The following is a 19,930-nucleotide window of genomic DNA, read 5'->3' as shown; positions in this document are numbered from 1 at the left end:
AAAGGGCAGAGTCTTTAATTTCAAATATTGATGGGTTGATTTGATGTTGAGTGCTTATAAAAAGTATCTTCTAGTTGCTTTTGCCTTCTCAGGAAATAAGAATCAGAGTCAACACTTGAGAGTAAAGCATGGTGGGGAAGATATTGCAAGTTTGAAGGGAGAGGGTGTGAAATAGTAAATCTGTGGCAATGCACAGGGAATTGTAGTTCTGGTCCCAGAAGTTATTGCCACCAACCATTCCCAACAGCTTCTGCTAATTGTTGTCATTTAGTGATCCACTCTTCTCATATACTGTCTAGTTATCTAGCACTCAGTAGTGGAAAGTATCAATACAAGGAATTTCCTACTGACTAGCTTCTGTCCTTGGAAAATGTAAATTCTGAGTTTTCTCATCCATAAAATATGAATAATAACATCTACCTAACTGGGTTGTTAAGATAATTTAAAGCAGCAATATATTTAAATCTTGACCTTAGCAAGCCCAGGCTCAATTTCTAAGTCCTTTCCTCTGATAATGAGTTTAATAAGATTTCTGCTGATTAAAACTCCTTCCCTTCCAAATCTCTGTCCTCATATCTCACAATATATTTTCTTTTCTATTCTATCAGTGGCGATATTTTTTACCCCATCTTTGGAAGAATTAAAAATAGATCCAGAATTTTATATCCTGACAGCCTGTGTATCTCTCCCAAAGATATATCTCCTTTTGATTTTGAAGGTAAAGCACATATGTGTATATGTATATGCATGTGGTGTTATTGTTGAAATGAAACTTCTAGGAGAGAAAGGATTGCTGGTTTTAATATTAAACTCTAAATTTAAAGAAATAAAGTCAGTTCACTGGAATAAACTTAATAGTTCTAAATACAATAAAGTATAGCAACTAAGAATCTTTTGTTATCTCAGAATTAGCTTTTGTATTAACTAAGAATCTTATTTTCTAAGAACTGGGGGAAAAAATGTACAGAGTAGCTGTTTTTAACTCTCCTGAAAACCTCTCAGAATGTGTACTGAGGGAACACAGAATGTATAAGACATTTGAAAGTAGTTTTGACTTTTTGCTCATTGTAAAAACAATTTTTGTATCATTAGTTGGTCTCTAACTTATCCTTCCATAAGCAAGTAGAAAACCAAAGTATATGCAACAACTGTTTCTAGGCATCGAACTACAGGTAATAAAAGACTGATTCCTGAGAAAAGGAAAACAAAGGAGGTAAGTCCTATGATTGTCCCCAGATTACTGCCTACAGGCAGTTGCCAGGCCACAGTGCAGGGAGGGGCAGCCAAAATAAAGCCCAGTGTCTCACTGCATTAAGGAGCTAGAGATCAGAGTTCAGGATGACTGAGAGAGATAGTAAAAAAAAGAAAAGAAGAAGAAGAAAAGAAAAAAACCTTCAGAGATCTGCAGTGGTCTAAAGGTTTTGTTGAGTACTAATTGGCATGGAGCACAGTGAAGTAAGTCAGTTGAGTACTAAAAAAAAAAAAAAAAAACTAGCCAAGGAAAGAATGAGAACGGACTGGAAAGCAGTAAAACAAACAATCTCTGTACCTCATGGATCTGGGAATAATTCATATTCCCACCAGCCAAAATATAGAGAACTTCTAATACTTGGGACATTGGGTAGCATCTTCAGAAGAGTTGTGCTTCAGTAGTGAGGCCAAATTAGCCCTAGAATAAAAACTGCTATAAACTCACCCTAATAAATCTTAAAAACAGCCTGAAAATGTTCAAATTGCTCCTCAAGTAACTTCCTGTATGCCAGAACAAAGTTCAATACTTTAAAGAAATACAACAAAATCCAGCACTTAACAGTGTAAAACTCACAATGTCCAGCATCCAATCAAAAATTACCAGTCATACAAAGAAACAGAAAAAAATATATAATCCATAACCAGGGGGAAAAGCGATCAATAGAAACATACCCAGAAGTGACAGATAATGAAATTAGAGACACTTTAACAGTTATTATAAACATTATAAATATATGCTAGGATATAAAGAAAATCAGGAATATAGTGATAGAAATGAAAGATATAAAAAAGATTCAAAGAGAAATTCTGGAGGTTAAAAATACAATACCCCAAATGAAAAATACATGGAATGAAATTAAGAGCCAATTAGACACAGCAGAAGAAAAGATTCATGAACTTGCAAACAGCAATAGGAACTACCCAAAATAAAGTACAAAGGAAACAAAACTGAAAAAGACAAAGAACAGAGTCTCAGTGAGCTATGTGAAAATAACCGAGTAACATGTGGATTGGAGTCTACGAGAGAAGAAAATGAGAAATGAGAGAAGAAAGAAAAAGGGAGGGCATAAAAGTTATTGACCAAAAATAATGGCTGAAGTTTTTCTAAATGTGACAAAGACCATAAACCCACAGAAGCTCAAGTAACCACCCCCAAAAAAACATAAATTTGCAACAAGGCACACATAATCAAGTTGCTGAAAACTAGTGATAAAGAGGAAAATCTTAAAAGCAGAGAAAAAGCAGTTTATACAGAGGAACAAAAATAAGAATTATAGACTTCTTTTAAAAAACTGCAAACCAGAAGACAATTAAGTGATATTGTTTTAGATTTGTTTTCTTGGCTGAGAATTGGTGCCAATTCACCACTAATAAAAATTTTGGCAGGGACTGTCAGTACTCTACCAACCACCAGTGATAGTCTCCTCATTACAAGCCAGCCATTGATTGATCCAGATCCAAAATTCTATTTTAGTCAGCGTCCTAAGACTAGTCTTAGTTCTACCTAAGGTCATGTTACCCATAATATTGAGACAAATGTTTGTGTACTGGATGGTACACTTAGGAGCAATACTTAAAGTGCTGCAGGGGATGGGGCAAAAGAAAAAGTTGAACTACCACAGAATTGTAACAGAGGCCTCAACTGATCCAGTGAACAGGCTGTGGAGCTGGGATGGGCCTTCCGAATTGTCCACAATAGAGAAAAGGAGCTGGGCCTTTGTACCTTCATGTAAACCAGTCACTGAATATGGGTTGATTCGGGAGGAAGTGTAACCTTGGGTAAAGCAGTTCCCTTCAGCCAAGCACAGTTCCTAAAGAGGAGTGCAGCCAATATTCCTGACAGCTGGGAAATGAATGAGTGTGCACTGAGGGGTTCTATGGAGAACACCTCATATTCACTGCAAAGGATCCCTAGCATTAAAACGAACAAACTAGAAAAGGGATTGTGTTACTATGAGAGAGGTTATGAGAATTGATGTTTGGGGATTATTTTTTACTTTATTATTTGTTGATTTTATTAAAAAGTAATGTCTGTTCATTATAGGTGATTTGGAAATGAAAAAGTTTAAATCACCTATAATCTTATAAACCACATAAAACCCTGTGAAATCTTGGAGTATTCTGTGTCTCAAAAACTCAAAAGAAAGTGGCTCTCTTTTTTTCTAAAGCTTATATGATTGACTAAGGTTAGAGATTAGCAATATTTTTTCTTAAAAGTTCATGGTGAAGCTAAAAATACAGTGAAAAGACCTACATTCTTATTCCTTATGTACAGTGTCTTAGACTTTTGTATTTTGGGGTTTTGATCAGCTTTCTGATTTATATCTTGGAAGTTCTAAAGACTGCATCCATCTTTAGGTTTAGCAGTTTCAACCTGTCTCCTCACAATTAAGTGACCTGATTTGTCAGGCAGTACTTTATGCTAAAGCAAAGAGTCCAAATGTCTTTCTCTTCCCCAGCTTAATATTCATGTATCCCCTCCACTCAGATTTATGTTCCACCTATTGCTAGGCTGTAGGGCTATTAAACATTGCTATTAAGTTCATTAAACAGAAAATTAAATTTCAACATCAAATCATAAATTGGAAGGAATTACACAATTTATAAATCACAGATGTTGGTGGAAGTTTAACTTTTGGAATCAGTGTTATATAATTCCTAAAATGACTGTGTATTTATTTTTTAAAAAAACTATTAGTAATTAGATTTGGATGACTTATGGGCAGCAGTGCCATCTGCAGGCCTCCTCTGTTGTAGTTCTTTTTAGTCTGATGTTCTCTTTAAAAGGGATTTGACTCTACTGAATATTTATGGCTTTATAATGTCAAGTACAAAATGGTATTAATCACAGACTGCAGAAGGGTGAACTTACAGGTACAGATCCTCATTAGGGATTTTTAAACCACTGAGCTAATATCAACTGTCATATCCATATTTATAATTCAAATATTAAACATAATGTGTAAGATCTAGCATATATATAGAATGAGTGTGGGTATTGGAATCAGGCAGAACTGAGCTCTAATTGTGTTTATATTAGTTGTCAGCTGTGTGATATTAAAAAATTTACTTCTCTGAGTTGCAGGTTTTTTATTAGTAAAATGGGGATAATACTTCCTTCATGACATCCTTGAGAGCTCAAAATAGATAAAATGTATAAAGTACCTAGCACAAATGTACATATAATATGCCTCCAATTGATAATAGTTCCCTTTCCCTTAAAATTAAAACAAAACAAAAATCTCAAGACCATTTATTGCCTTTGTACACAGTGCATTTGAGAGTTATAAAATATATCATTACCTTTTTGGATAAAGTGGAGTTTGAAGGAACAGTTTTACTGGGATACTTATTATCCATCCTGTCCTGTATGTCTTTTCATTCTTATGTCTTTTAAAATTTAAATGTAGATATATGTTAGAAGCTGCATAGAGTATTTCTGCGAGGTATTTACAAGAAATGATAAACAGTGATTGCTGAATTTTGGGGATATGATGGAGTCTTATTTTTTTTAATGTGTATACCCTTGGAACTGTTTTAATTTCTATCATGTACAACATTGCTTTTTCCAAACTAAAACAGTAATAAATATCAACATTTGGAAAAGGAAAATGTCTGAGATTATCCTTGTATTAAAAATGAATCATAGTGACTTCCCTGGCATTCCAGTGGTTAAGACTCCACCCTCCCAATACAGTGGGCACGAGTTTGATCCCTGGTTGGGGAGCTAAGATCCCACATGCTGCAAGGCACAGCTAAAAAAAAAAGAATGATAATTTGGTCTCCTCACCCCCACCTCCAAAAATCTTTGCTTCTAAATGAAACAAGACAGAAAGGAGAAGGCTAACCTGAGCAATTCAGATTTTGAATAAACTTTCTCTGAAATTGTAATATTGATATATACTTTCAAGGGAAACTGTATACAATTTTCTTCAAAATTGATAAGAATAGAATGAACTGCCTAAGATCTCTCCTCTCAGGAAGCAGAGGCTGACATATTATCCAACTGCTAGCTCTGTGATTATGTAGTAGACTATGATTTGAATCACCTGACATGCATGCTTCCAGCTGAGGTTGAGCAAGATGAGGCTCTACCTTCTTGTTTTAGTTCTCATGCTATGAACAAGTGTCCTCTTTGCAGTCTATGTAGTGCCGTGTTTTTCTTATTTTTGTGGTTTTTATAGGTGATTTCACTGTTTAAATTGAACCCCAAGCATAGTGCTGAAGTGCTGCCTTTTATTCCTAAGCATAAGCATAACAAGGTGGTGATGTTCCTGACAAGCAAATGTATGTGTTAGATATGCTTCACTCAGGCATGAGTTACAGTGCTGTTGGCTGTGAGTTAAATGTTAATGAATCAACAATACATATTAAATAATGTGGTTTTGAACAGATACATACATAAAACAAGGTTATAGATTAGTCAGTTCCTGAAAATATTATGACCAAAGGCTCGAAAGAACCTAACCCTGTAATTCCCCTAGGAGCAACGGTTCAGGATTTGCTATTTCAGTGTTTGTGGCGACTTTATAGAAACATCACTGCAAATAATGAGAATCAATTGTATTGCCATATGTGTACAAAAGAGTGGAGGTATCATGGCTGACTTTTTATTTCTCCTGTACATTTCTGTATTTTCCAAATTTATTCTCATGAACATACACTAATTTTATTACAAGGAATAAAATTTTTCAAAATATATACATTCTTAGAGACAGTTTGTATAAGTAAAACACATTGATTAGCAGTCAGATGTGGATTTGAGTTACTGCTCTGCCATTTAATAGCTATGTAACTTTGGGAAAGTTGTTTAACTTTTCACAGCCTCTATCCCCATCTATAAAACAGATAATATTATGTAACTTGGGAAGTTATTCTGAGGATTAGGAGCAATGTATCTAAGTTGTCTAGCTCAATATCTGGTATAGGATGGAACTCAAAAAAATGTAACTACTAATATTAACTCCAAAAAATGTAACTATTAATATTAACTCTCTCCTAGGACTAAACTACAGAAGCCCAAGCCTCAGAGACTTACAGGTCTTTGGAAAATCATGATTTTTTATGCCAGTTGTTATCCCCATTCACAAGCACAAATTTTATAGATTCAGTGCTTCAGTTTCTCTATACTTATTCTTGTTCCATCAACTGTTTGTTGAGTATCCACAGTGTGCTGGAACTCTTCTAGTGGGGAATAAAACAGACAAGGTCTCTGCTGTCTGGTGTGTTAAATCATGTAATTTAGGCCTTTGTAGAAGAACTTTAATGACTTTGACCTCCACTGATGTATCTCATCGAATACCCGGATTTGGAGACTCTGACAATTAACCCTAAAATACACATATTCTGGAAATTGCTTCCTTTTTTAATCAAATCCATCAGATATTTGCTTAGGTATTTTTAATCCCTAAACTGTTTAATATGTGTGGCATTATAAGGCTTGATTTTCCTTCTAACAATACTTAGATCAACCTTTATTGCACCTGCTCCTTTTTTTTTTTTTTTTTTTTTTTTGAGAGTTCATAATGTCTCCTTTCTCTCTCTACCAATCTGGGGAGATTAAAGTTGCCGAACATTTACACTATGTTAGTTTGAGATGGTGAATAGAATCTGACTATTATACAAATTTAGAAAGTTTCTAAAATGGAAGCTCTATTTCAAAAATCAGTTTTTGAGAATAACTGAATCCACATCTCAGACAAATTTAATAAGGATGATTTAACTTGGGCATAATTCATAACAGAAGTTATGCTTCTAAAAATAAACTACACAAATGGGAGTTCTATTTGGCCTCCCATACACAAAGAGGTAGAAGTGTATGTCTGTGTCTCTTTGCCCTCAGTCATGATCTGCTAGCTGTGTTGTCCTTTTCCTTAGTATAAGGTGCTGGAATGTCATTACCTGTGTTCCCATGCATGTGTTTTCCAAGAGGCTGGCAAAATCTGTCCATGTGTGGTCCAGTGTCCCATTGTGTCCATTACTAGTACAGCTTAGCTGACCTCACCCATGTGCTGCTGCCCTTTTGCATTTTTCTATTTTATCTTGTCTCTGCTTTTATGTTGCATTCAGCTTTTCTCTTCTGCACACTGCAATGTCCTCTCTGTGCATCCTCTTTTCATCTGCTTCAGCTCTCAACCATGTGGGAGAGACCGTTTACCTTTGGGAAATGATTTTATTTTGTCACCGGAAAAACCAACCCCTTCCCCAAGTGCTTATTTTCTAACACACTCTGGATCTTGGAAACAGGAAACAGTAAGTAGTTTTTCTTCATTCCAGAACATCCTGGGCCATAGCTGCACAGCAGAGATCAAAGCAGGCACACATCAAAAGCACCCCAACCGAGAGGAGCAGCCCTGAAGCTTCAGTGCCTCCGGCTCTTATTATCATCACTGCCTGTGAGTCATGTATATCTCATCTTTCCCCTGTCTGCTATTCCTTTTCTAGACTCAGCAAAGAAAGCTGCTCTTTACCAAACTTTCTTAACAACTCAAGATAAAAACTCCTTCAATTTTTCCCTCCCTCCTTCCTCTCATAATTATTATAGTTAAACAATTTCAGTGATACTCATTTATTTGACATTTCTTAAGCTCTTATTGTGTGCCAAGTACTGTGCTGAGTGATGAGGCTAGAAAAAATGAATGCTATACTCCCTACTCTCAAGGAGCTTTCAACTAATGGAACAAGGCAAACAACACATAAACAGATAGTTCTAATATAGTGTGATCAAATCCACAGTAGAGGCAGGCAAAGGTCTTTTGCTAGTAAATGGAAGGGGCACCATTTCACTGGTAAGGTGATGTATTGGATGAGGGTTTTGCCAGGCAGAGGGTTAATGGATGTAGGGACAGGGTATGGGAGGGCTAGGGTAGTGTAGACAGAGGCAAATCACAGGGGGTAAGATATAGCAGATGTGTTCTTGAGGGAAGGGTAATAGAAGCAGATCAGGATTGCTGAGCTATGTATTTGAGGCGGGGAGATACTGCTGGGAAGAACATCGTAAAACTTTCATTTTTTTTTCCCCTTTGTTCTGCAGCAGTGATTTCCATCAGTCTGTCTTCCAGCTCACTTATTTGTTCTGACTCGTTTATTCTGCTATTGATTCCTTCTAGTGTATTTTTCATTTCAGTTACTGTATTGTTCATCTCTGTTTGTTTGTTCTTTAAGTCTTCTAGCTCTTCGGTAAACATCTTTTTGTATCTTCTAGGTCTGTGCCTCCATTCTTTTTCCGAGATCTTGGATCATCTTTACTATCATTACTCTGAATTCTTTTTCAAGTGAATTGCCTACCTCCACTTCACTTAGTTGTTCTTCTGGGGTTTTATCTTGTTCCTACATCTGGAACATATTTCTGTGCCGTCTCATTTTGTCTAACTTTCTGTCTTTGTGGTCTCTGTTCCACAGGCTGTAGGATTGCTTTTGCTGTCTGCCCTCTGGTGGGTGAGGTTGGTCCAGGGGCTTGTGCAGGCCTCCCGGTGGGAGGGACTGGTGCCTGCCCACTGGTGGGTAGAGCTGGGTCTTGTCTCTCTGGTGGGCAGGGCTGTGTCAGAGGGTGTGTTTAGAGGCTGCTGTAGGCTCAGGACACATTAGGCAGCCTGTCTGCTGATGGGTGGGGCTGTGTTCCCACCCTATTGGTTGTTTGGCCTGAGGCGTCCCAGCACTGGAACCTGCAGGCAGTTGGGTAGGGCCAGGTCTCAGTGCCAAAATGGCAACCTCCAGGAGAGCTCATGCTGATGAATATTCCCGGGGGACTCCACCACCAGTGTCCTTGCCCCAACAGTGAGTCAGAGCTGACCCTCACCTCCCCAGGAGACTCTCCAAGACCCAGAGGTAAGTCTGGCTCAGGCTCCTATGGAGTCACTACTTTGCCATAGGTCCCAGTGCACATGAAACCTTGTGTGCACCCTCCAAGTGTGAGGTCTCTGTTTCCCCCAGTCCTGTGGAGCTTCTGCACTCAAGCCCTGCTGGCCTTCAAAGCCAAATGCTCTGGGGGCTTCTCCTCCCAATATCAGGCCCCCAGCTGGGGAGCCTGACGTGGGGCTCAGAACTCTCACTCCTGTGTGAGAAACTCCACAATATAATTCTTTTCCACTTTGTGGGTCGCCCACCCAGCAGGTATGGGATTTGATTACATCACAGAAGTGCCCCTCCTACCATCTCACTGTGACTTCTTCTTTGTCTTTGGATGTAGATTATCTTTTTTTGTAGGTTCCAGTCTTTTTTGTTGATGGTTGTTCAGCTGTTATTTGTTATTTAAGTATTTTCATGAGAGGAGGTAAGCTCAAGTCCTTCTACTTTGCCATCTTGTATCCTTCCTGAACATCATAAAAATTTATCTGACACACATTCAAGAACGTGGACTTTATTCTATAAAGGTGAACTTTACTAAAATGTGACTTCTTGTGTTAGGTTGAATAACAGGCCCCCAGATAAGTTCATGTCCTAATGCCAAAGCCTGAGATTATAATGCCTTATATGATAAATATATATATATATACTTTGCAAATGTGATTGAAATAAGGATCTTGGGATAGAGGGATTACCCTGGATTATCTGGATCATCTGTGTAAACCCAATATAATCACAAAGGTCCTTATAAAAGAAGCTAGGAAAATCAGAGACAGAGAGAGATGTGAACATGGAAGCAGAAGACAGAGAAAATGCTGTGCTGCTGGCTTCAAGATACAGGAAGAAGCCACAGGCCAATGAATATAGGTGGCCTCTAAAAGCTGGAAAGGTCAAGGAAACATTCTCTGCTAGAGGCTTCAGAAGAAAAGCAACTCTGTGAAACTGGTTTAGACTTCTGACCTCCAGAAACATAAGACAATAAGTTTGTGTTCTTTAGTCACTAAGTATGTGGTAATTAACAGCAGGAAATTAATATGCTCCTTGAGAGCAGAAGTTTTTGGTTTATTGCTGCTCTATCATCTTGAACAGTCCCAGAATAACTTTCAGAGAAGAAAAAGAAATAAAAGGAATCCAAATTGGAAAAGAAGTAAAACTGTCACTGTTTGCAGATGACATGACACTATACATAGAAAATCCTAAAGATGCTATCAGAAAACTACTAGAGCTCATCAATGTATTTGGTAAAGTTGCAGGATACAAAATTAACACACAGAAATCTCTTACATTCTTGTACACTAAGAATGAAAGATCAGAAAGAGAAATTAAGGAAACAATCCCATTTACCATCACATCAAAAAGAGTAAAATGCCTAGGAATAAACCTACCGAAGGAGGTGAAAGACCTGTACTCAGAAAACTATAAGATACTGATGAAAGAAATAAAAGGTGACACAAACAGATGGGGAGATATACCATGTTCTTGGATTGGAAGAATCAATATTGTGAAAATGACTACCCAAAGCAATCTACAGATTCAATGCAATCCCTATCAAATTAGCAATGGCATTTTTCACAGAATTAGAACAAAAACTTTTACAATTTGTATGGAAACACAAAAGACCCCTAATAGCCAAAGCAATCTAGAGAAAGAAAAAGGGAGATGAAGGAATCAGGCTCCCTGACTTCAGACTATACTGCAAAGCTACAGTCATCAAAAAAGTATGATACTGGCACAAAAACGGAAATATTGACCAATGGAACAGGATAGAAAGTCCAGAGATAAACACACACACCTGTGGTCACCTAATCTATGACAAAGGGGGCAAGACTATACAATGGAGAAAAGAAAGTCTCTTCAATAAGTGGTGCTGGGAAAACTGGATAGCTAAATATAAACAAATCAAATTAGAACACTCTGTAACACCATACACAAAAATAAACTCAAAATGGACTAAAGACCTAAATGTAAAACTCTTAGAGGAAAACATACACAGAACACCCTTTGACATAAATCGCAGCAAGATCTTTTTTGATCCACCTCCTAGAGTAATGAAAATAAAAACAAAAATAAACAAATGGGACCTAATTAAACTTAAAAGCTTTTGCACAGCAAAGGAAACCATAAACAAAATGAAAAGACAACCCTCAGAATGGGAGAAAATATTTGCAAATGAAGCAACCAACAAGGGATTAATCTCCAAAATACACAAACAGCTCATGCAGCTCAATATCAGAAAAAAGCAGACAACGCAATTAAAAAATGGGCAGAAGTTCTAGATAGACATTTCTCCGAAGAAGACATACAGATCGTCAAAGAACACATGAAAAGATGCTCAACATCACTAATTATTAGAGAAATGCAAAACAAAACTACAATGAGGTATCACCTCACACCGGCCAGAATGGCCATTATCAGAAAAATCTACAAACATAAATGCTGGAAAGGATGTGGAGAAAAGGAAATGTTGGTGGGAATGTAAATTTGTACAGCCTTTCTGGAGAACAGTATGGAGGTTCCTTATAAAACTAAAAATAGAGCTACCATATGATCCAGCAATCCCACTCCTGAGCATGTATCTGGAGAAAACCATAATTCAAAAAGATTCATGCACCCCAGTGTTCATTGCAGCACTATTGACAATAGCCAGGACATGGAAGTAACCTAAATATCCATCAGCAGATAAATGGATAAAGAAGATGTGGTACATATATACAATGTAATATTACTCGACCATAAAAAAGAACAAAGTAATGCCATTTGCAGCAACATAGATGGACCTAGAGATTGTCATACTGAGTGAAGTAAGTCAGACAGAGAAAGACAAATATCACATGATATCACTTCTATATGGAATCTTAAAAAAGGGTACAAATGAACTTATTTACAAAACAGAAATAGAGTTACAGATGTAGAATAGAAACTTATGGTTACCGGGGGTAAGGGCGGAGAGCAACAAATTGGGAGATTGGGATTGACATATACGCACTACTATACATAAAATAGATAACTAATAAGGATCTACTGTATAGCACAGGGAACTCTACTCAATACTCTGTAATGGCCTATATGAGAAAAGAATCTAAAAAAGAGTGGTTATATGTATAAATGATTCACTTTGCTCTACACCTGAAACTAACACAACACTGTAAATCAACTATACTCCAATAAAAAAATTTTTAAAAAGAAATATTGAAGTAGAATCTACAACTTGGTTAGAGTCAATAAATAAATAAATAAAAATGAAAGCTGGAAAAGTCAAGGAAACATTCTCTCCTAGAGGCTTCAGAAGGAAAGCGACTCTGTAAAACCAATTTAGACTTCTGACCTCCAGAAAGATAAGATAATAAGTTTGTGTTGTTTTAGTCACTAAGTGTGTGGTAATTAACAGCAGGAAATTAATATACCCCTTGAGAGCAGGAGGTTTTGGTTTATTGCTACTCTATCTTGAATGATGCCAGAATAATCACCCCAAAATATGCTTCTTTGAGCTAAAGGCCAGTAGAACCTGAACACCCAGGAAAAGCTCTAAAACCAGGGCACAAGATTCCCTTTTGTAAAGCAAATTTACATTTATGAAGGGAACTTACATTTGTAAATAAGATGTCTTATTTTCCTATACCAGAAAGAGGAGGACTCTTTTAACTCTTGTGAATGGAGAAGGCACCAAAAAAAACTGGTTAACAAACTTTATTAAACAACTCTTGTTTACCATATTTTTCTGGCCGCCTTCCCCTAACTAACCTCTCTCAGAAGCCCTTTATCCCTTTATCTTACCTAAGATGGTATAAAAACCCAGATTCTAACCACATTTTGGGTTGCTCATCTTTGGGTACTCTCATGTGTACATGCACTGTGCATATTGATAAACTTCTCTTTGTTTTTCACTTGTTAATCTGTCTTTGGCCCGATTATCAGGGCCCCAGCCAAGGAACTTAAAGTGGATAGAGGAAAAGACATTTTTCCTCCCCTAGACTTCTGGCAATGAGAATGGGCTAGCTGGGACACACCACTTACTCTGGAGACTGTAGCTGAAATCCAGGACCCCTGACAAAGCTGGCCGAATGTAAAAATTCTTACCAAAGTCAGCCTCCCAGGTTTCTATCTGCAGGGTCCAATCAAATGAGGGTGGTAAATGTTTCTTTCTCTTATCTTTTCCAAATTTCGATTAACAAGTGAAAAACATTTGTAGAAATTAGTTATTTGGATTTTTACTCATGTGAATTTGGTTCTGAGGGACTGATTATTGATACTTTCCCTCCCAGGGACAGCTATTGCTTTCTTCTTTGTCTAGTTCTGTGCCCTGAGAGTTTGGCTTTCCTCCTGCCAGGGCATGCAGGTTGTCATACCTGCAACTGCAGGCAGCCACCTGTCAGGGAGGTGGGGTGGAGGCCAAGAGCAAGTGGATGGGTTGCACTGCATTCACAGCTGGTGTCTTACCATTGCCAGTTCTCAGGGTTGGTTTGTCCAAGTCTTTCTTGCTTTTGGCTACCTTTGGATAGATCATGAGATCTATCATGAGAGCTTCTTTTTTTGCACCTTCTATGGTGATGCCTCTTGTGTCCCTGGTTATGCTATAAGAAAGCTAATATTTTTGGCTTGAGTCACAATTGGAATAGTATATCTTTGTTTTAAAAAATCTCCAAGACCTAAAACAGTATCTGGAACATAGAAGGTCCTCAATAAATATTTATAGAGGGGTGAAATAGGACTTAACAATGAGGTACCCCAAAGAGAGAACCAGAGGCCTTGTGAATTTTTATCCTTTACTGTATCAACAGTATATAGAATTTTTTTTTTTGCTTGACCACCTTAAAATAATGTGCTTTTCCAACAGGAGAGGTCATATTCCAGGACATAACCAAAGACAAATAGGACTCATCTTTCTGCAGAGTCAGTTTGTCATGAAATTTTGGAGGAGAAAAATATAAATAAATAATCTATACTATGTGATAGGGTATATGAATATTTTACAAACTTAAAGGAAATTTAATCCTCCAAGCCAGTAGCCTCTGGTTATGCCCACAGATGCTTAGAGGGTGAGTTAATTCTCATCCAACATTGAGACTATTTGGGTGGAGAGACTTGATAGGCACATATCTACTGGTAATGATGCAAAATACCTCAGTCATGCAGAACTGCTCTCCTAAGCTTTCCATGGTCACATTCTCTTCTCTTTCATAAGAAGTTCCTGAGCACTTTCCTTTACTTTGCTTCCAAAATCAATATGCATTTGTCCTCATTCCTTTTTATTCTCCTAGCATTTTGCAAATCTAGCTTTACAATTACTTATATGAATGACATTTTACAAATCACTTTACCTCTTTGAGTTCCAGTTTCTTCATTTGTAAACTAAGGAGTTTATACCAAGATATCTTAAAGTCTATACCAAGTTTAAAATTCTATGATAATATGGTTTATAGTATTAACCAGCTGCTAGTAGTTGGCTTAGAGTAGCAAATAAGCCAACATTTATCACTTGATATCTGTCCCTCATCTTTAATTACAAGATATCAAGTAGTTATTTTTGCATTAAACAACCACCCTCAAAATCTAAAAGCTTAAAACGACAACCGTTTATTTAGCTCACAATTCTGCAGTTCAATAATTTCAACTGGGCTCAAAAGGACAGTTTTTCTGATCTTACCTGAGCTAGAATGGCCTCAGCTGAGATGACTTATCTTCATTTCATGCAGCCTCTCACCTTCCAGCAGGCTAGCCTGGGCTTTTTCTCATGGCAGAGCAAAGGCCCAAGACACAGAGTGGAATTGCACAATGCTTCTAGAGGGCTAGGCCTGGAACTGGCATACCTTCCCTTCTACTGCATTCTGTTGGTCTAAGGAAGTCACAGATCAGCCCAGACCCAAGGAGTGGGGAAATAGATTCCATCTCTTGATAGGAGGAGTTGCAAAGACACGTTGCAGAGGGCATGGAAAAGGGAGAAAAATTGGGGTAATCATTGTCCTCAATCTTCCACATAGTTCAATGATTCTTTTCTTTCTACCCCCAGCATCATAACTACTCTCCTTCTGAAGTGACAATAATAATAATAACTCACATTTGTTAAGCACTTGTTGCCAGGCACTCTTCTGAGCACATTACATTAACAATTCATTTTCTTCTCACAAGAACTTGTTGAGGTAGTTATTATTGGTATATTAGAATGAGAAAACAGGCACAAAGAGGAAAAATAATTTACAAGATCCTTTCCACCAGGAAAGAAAAGTTCTTAGAGGATAAGCCATGTGGTGTTGATGAGAATTAAGCCAGAACTGAACAGCTCTCCAGGTCATCTGAGGGCATAAACACCTTTCCATTGCTTTTCCAGAAGATTCAAAGGCTAGAGCACTCAGGAGAATGAAGTTGTCCCACCATTGTTAAAGAGATATTTGTACATTTACAATCTCAGCCAATGATTTTAAAAAGGCAGATTTTAAAATCATCTTTAATGGAAAGAATTCCTCTGTATAAATTTTCTTCATATCCCTATGGAATCTATTTTGTTTTAATTCCAGCAATCTTTATCAAGTGACAGTGATGCCAGACACTGGGGATATCAAGAACCATGGAGTCTTTTAATTTAACATAACAAAATCAACTTCAACTAATTATGCAGTTCTAGAGGAAGCATCAGCTAGGTAATTCTAGAGCATTCAGCCTTTCCTCAGAGCCACTAATGTCACTCAATGACCTCAACTTTTAAGCACACTCTAACTAATATGACCAAAGACATCTGCCTCTATGTCTGAACTATCTCTGATCTTCCTCTTAAGTTCTTTCTCCCCTGGTACAGCCATCTAAGCTCTATTGTACCTGCCTTGCCTGTGCTAGCCCACAGACCCTATTTTAGTGTTTTCCAACGTTGCCTAATCTATCACATCAGACCTAATGAGTCTGAATCTGCAGAGAGAGAATCTGTATTTCTAACAAGTACTCCAGGTGATTCTTATGACTATGTAGGTTTGGTAAATGCTGCCTTATCTTTTATCTAGCATGATTTTAATTAGAATGATTAGTTTAATCTAGCATGATTATAGTCTAATTCTAATTGGCTTGACTGAATCCTAAAATCTGGGTTCATGAAAATTGTTTTTCATGGCAAGAAGTAAACTTTGCCTGGGAACTTAGTCTCATCATTCATACTGGGTATAGCCTAATAGGGAGACAAGATCTGGACCCTCCACCCATGATAATTAAAAGTGATGTAGAGAAGTACTATCTGGTATCCATTTGGGCCATACATGGGCTGTTGGAAGTAAACATTCTCTGGTGGGGAGAAAAGACTAAGACTGATAGATATGTAAAAAAAATGTGTTTTAAATATCTCAAATCTAGTTGCTATATCCTATACCAAGGCCATTTCAATTCTGACCTAATTGAGAATAAAAACAATGAATTCTTGGGCTTTTACTAATAGGTTAGGTAATTGATCTTTTTGAGTTTTAATTTCCTAACATGTAAAATGGGAAGCTTGTACTAGATATTCTCTAAGCTTTTTAAAGACTAGTGTCTTGGATTCTAAGAGTTAGTTTAGTCAAATAAAATATGACAAGTCATTAGATGACTGAAATGTTTATTGAATTTATTATAGCTTTACTATACTGATCTTATTGGTTAATTCAATAATGACTAATAAAGCTATTTGTTTCTGTAAATACAGCTAATGTTTTTCACTTTTTCCAAGTTTGGATATGGAGGAGAAAGGAAGAAGGAACACCTAGTCCCTCCCTTTTCTCTTCACCTTTTCTCTTCCAAGAACCTCTGAAAGGGTCCAGTGGTCCAATGATTGGTTGGAGTAGTTGCCACCCATTCCAAAATAGAGAAAATCACTTAATGCCCTTCAGAGAAGGGCATTTCTTCTTTTACTCTCTTTCAAATGTTAACTTTACTGATTCTTTCAAACCTAGAATCTTCTAGTTAGGATCATCACAACCATAATAATCTAACATAGATCTTTTGAATGTAACAGTTAAAATTTAATTTCAGTGTGGTTGGAACATTTCTAAATCCAGTTGTTAAAAGAAATTCCTAATTAAATATAACATCTCTAATTAATGAATGCAAAAATAATACATTAGGCACTCAAAAATGTGTCCTCATGCAAAAAAAAATAAAACAGAAATTTGACTCAACAGTAGATAATTCAGGCAAAAATTGAAAGTGTTAATTCATAAATATGAACATTACAGGTCAAAGTAATTTTTTTAAGACCAAGATTCTTTGAATAATTGCCTCAACTGCACACAACCTGGACAGACATGATTAACTTAGCTAAAGAATGATTATGAGGAATTTATGTGGGAAAAAATTACTTGCAAATCTGATTGAATGTGAATTTCTGCATTTACGATTAATGCCAGGAAAAGACATTGTAGCAGTCTCATGGAATATCTCACAGCTCTAGTGCACATTTTTGTGCCGTTATCAGCAGTTGCAAACTAATCGACAGAGCTTGCATGGTAAGCAATTAGAATCTACTAATCTCCTTTTTTTCCCACTCAGCTTTTTTGTTTTTTTTTTTGGTATGCGAGATAAGCAGAGTCTGGAAATAAATAACTCAACAAGTCTGATTTGGGCATCTTCAGTGGATTCTTTTCTGATATTTCACCTTTTCATAATTATATTTGATGTCTTATCAAATGTTTGGCCAAATTTTTAATTATGAAATATCATTAAAGCCCTATAACTTATGCACAACTTTACCACATTATCTTTGTGCATGGCTTTTTTTCTTCTCTTCCCCTGTGTGCCCTTTTACTGTCCTGCTGATTACGGAGAAATATCTTCTGAGAAGCAAGTTAAAACCTGACAGAGGTTTTCAATCTGACATCTCATTTTACAAACTTGATTGGAATTCAGGTTATTGAATCATGGCTTGAATAACTTGAATATAAAGCTAAAGCCTTATATTCCACAAATATTCTGAAAAGCAATCTGCTCGCCCATTTTCTGCAGTGGGCCAAGGCCATTTGATTAGAAAATATCTGCTTTTTTGAAGAGGCAGCTTTAGAAGAAACCCTTTGAGAAATGGAAATTCTCTTCATAAACCATAATAATGCCATCCTCATCAGATATAGAAATTTGAAAATGAAGTCACCTATTTCTTTTTTTCAGCTATGCTCCCAGAGTCATTTTGCTGATAGTGAATTAGCCTTGAGAAGGATGAGATGTTGTTCATTCATCTCTTCATTCATTTCTAGGCATTGTTCTAGATCCTAGAGACACATACAAAGATCCTGCTGCTGTGGACATGAGCCACAATTGTCTGCTGCCTCTTTTTTTTTTTTTCTCTCTTTACGTTGACGATCACAGAACTGCATTTGTCATATTGTGAAGTAAGTACTGAGTAATACTCAAGTGGATACATGACTAGCTTCTCACTTCTTTGAATTTAGGGAGTACTGCTGCTCATTTGTTTAAATTTGAAGGCAAAACAACTTGAAGTTGTCATAGAAGATTAGTATTAAAACTTTAGAAAAAATGTACTGAGCACTTAACCTATTGTTATTACATACCAACCTCAGTTGTGCTTGAGAATAAATGTGTTGGCCATTTTGACTGATGGGTATTAGGGCAGCGGTCAGAAGGCCCATTTATCCAAAATAACTCCCTTGACAATCAACCCTAGTACAGAAAATTTGCACCGTTCATTTATCCATTCATTTATTCACTCATTAGTACCTGCTATGTGCTCTGCATTATGTACACAATGGGGTTAAAAGACTAAATAAAACACCCTAGTCCTGATATAGAGATGCTCACAGACTGGTTAGAGGAAGAGATGAATAAATTGCCAATTATAATGTAACAAGTGCTATAACAAAGGAAGTATAAGGCTACGAGGTAACATATCATATGTTGTGTATTTTTTGGATTACATCATCTACCGTAATTAAATAAAGCATCTCAATTAAGTGAATATAAAAATACTACATTAGGTACTCAAAACTTGATCTCATACAAACTGGGATGAAGTTTAATGAAGGAAGGGACTTTGTCATTTTATTCACTGCCATATATACCACAGTACATGACACTATTTGTATCTTATAAGTCTTAACAGAAAAGTCTTTCTTAAGTTTCTTGCCTCCTGCATTATTTGACTTCCAATACCACCATATCATATGTAATGCCTTCAGTCATGAAACTCCATAATCTCATTTTCTCACTTCTAAAAATGCACAACAGAAGCTCCCTGCCACTGTTCTGTATGTCACTCAGGCAGTTCTCTGAAATTTATTTCCAAAAAAATGTATAGTTATCAATCAGTGAACTTTAGCTCCCAAACAAAATTAAGTACTAAGGACCAGATTAACTCTCCTATCTGAAATAATTTTTAAAAGAAACAACACTGTTCATGATATGGGACATCATCAATAAAAAAAACAGTGGCCACTAGACAAGGTAAACCATCCAACTGCACCAGCTTAATGCTATGAAAGGATTCTAGGCTGTGATGCCCAGAAAGTGAATCTAGATAGAGCCAAAAGATTCCAAGTTAAGGAGATGGAGCTGAGAATTGAGGAAAACAAGGTGACTAGAGTTCATACGAAGGAGTCCTGTGAAAGAGGAAGTCTACAGAGAGAGAATTCTGAAGCTCTGCAGAGTGTCCCCCTTGAATATTCAACTGAAATACTTATTAGTGCTTCTGTGTGAGGAGATTACCCAAGGCCAAAAGAATCACCTGAGTGGATTAGAGGTCACAGTGCTAGTCACCCACACAGAGATGAGAATATAGTACCTATTCCCAGCACCCAAACTAGAAAGTCTCATGATTCATGGAGAATTTGGTAAAATAATCAAAAAAGTCTTGAACTCAGTATTAGACAGTAATACT

Source organism: Delphinus delphis, chromosome 1 (assembly GCF_949987515.2).
Source record: "Delphinus delphis chromosome 1, mDelDel1.2, whole genome shotgun sequence".
Classification (NCBI taxonomy): domain Eukaryota; kingdom Metazoa; phylum Chordata; class Mammalia; order Artiodactyla; family Delphinidae; genus Delphinus; species Delphinus delphis.
The sequence above is the reverse complement of the archived record's forward strand: the minus strand, read 5'-3'. Positions refer to the sequence as shown.